Genomic DNA, 1,362 nt, shown 5'->3' with positions numbered 1-1,362 from the left:
AAATAAATAAATAAAAAAGTATTAACTCTATGTCATATTTCATCATGGCCAATCTCAATTAAATTGCTATTCAGGAAATCTAGAATTTTTTTCTTTTTGTTTGAGAAGGAGTCTTGCCCTGTCGCCCAGGCTGGAGTGCAGTGGTGCGATCTCGGCTCACTGCAAGCTCCGCCTCCCAGGTTCACGCCATTCTCCTGCCTCAGCCCCCAGAGTAGCTGGCACTACAGGCACCCGCCACCATGCCCAGCTAATTTTTGTACCTTCAGTAGAAACAGGGTTTCACCATGTTGGCCAGGCTGGTCTCAAACTCCTGACCTCAGGTGATCCTCCTGCCTTGGCCTCCCCAAGTGCTGGGATTACAGGCGTGAGCCACCGCGCCCGGCTGACATATTTTCATGTGAGTGTATTACCAGTCTCTATCAGCCAGGGTCCCAGAAGAAAAAAATTCACCCCAGAAGATTCGAATAGAGATTTTCATGAAGGAATTATTCACAAAGCTGTAGGCAGAGTTAAGGAGCAAACAAGATGGCAAGGCATCCAAAGACTAGCAATGAGAAGACAGAAACACCCCTAGGGATGAGACAAGGAGCAGGAGTTTCCTTTGGAGCCCAGTGTAAGCACAGGCACAGGAGGGCAGGATGGAGGTACAGCCTGAAAGGACACTGCCATGGTCCAGGCAAAGGGTCAAAGCAGGAATTGACGATGGTGTATCCCCTTTTAAAAAAAAAAAAAAAAGTGAGAGTTTCCCTCTGTCACACAGGCTGGAGTGCAGTGGTACAATCTTGGCTCACTGCAACCTCAACCTCCCAGATTCAAGCTATTCTCCTGCCTCAACCTCCTGAGTAGCTGGGATTACAGGTGTGTGCCACCACGCCTGTAATTAGCTAGGTGTAGACACATATGCCTGTAGTCCCAACTACTCGGGAGGCTGAGGTGGGAGGGTCGCTTGAAACCCAGGAGGTGGAGGTTGTGGTGAACTGAGATTCTGCCATTGCACTCCAGCCTGGGCAACAGTGAGACCCTGTCTCAAAAAAAAAAAAAAAAAAAGCAAAAACAGAAACTATTAGAGATACATCTTTGGCCAGGCACGGTGGCTCAAGCCTGTAATCCCAGCACTTTGGGAGGCCGAGGCGGGCAGATCACGAGGTCAGGAGATCAAGACCATCCTGGTTAACACGGTGACACCCCGTCTCTACTAAAAATACAAAAAAATTAGCCGGGCGTGGTGGCGGGCGCCTGTAGTCCCAGCTACTCGGGAGGCTGAGGCAGGAGAACAGCGTGAACCCAGGAGGTGGAGCTTGCAGTGAGCCAAGATTGCGCCACTGCACTCCAGAACTGGCGACAGAGCGAGAGACTCTGTCT

General features: G+C 50.1%; 1 protein-coding gene across 1 annotated transcript in view; it reads right to left on the bottom strand.

Moving 5' to 3' along the window:
- The window catches only part of RAC1 (ras-related C3 botulinum toxin substrate 1 (rho family, small GTP binding protein Rac1)), a 63,362-nt gene that overhangs the window by 27,172 nt on the left and 34,828 nt on the right, over positions 1–1,362 (bottom strand). The window lies entirely within an intron of this gene.

This window comes from Mandrillus leucophaeus, unplaced genomic scaffold (assembly GCF_000951045.1).
Source record: "Mandrillus leucophaeus isolate KB7577 unplaced genomic scaffold, Mleu.le_1.0 Scaffold521, whole genome shotgun sequence".
Taxonomy (NCBI): domain Eukaryota; kingdom Metazoa; phylum Chordata; class Mammalia; order Primates; family Cercopithecidae; genus Mandrillus; species Mandrillus leucophaeus.
Note: the sequence above shows the minus strand (reverse complement) of the source record. Positions and strands in the feature narration are given on the sequence as shown.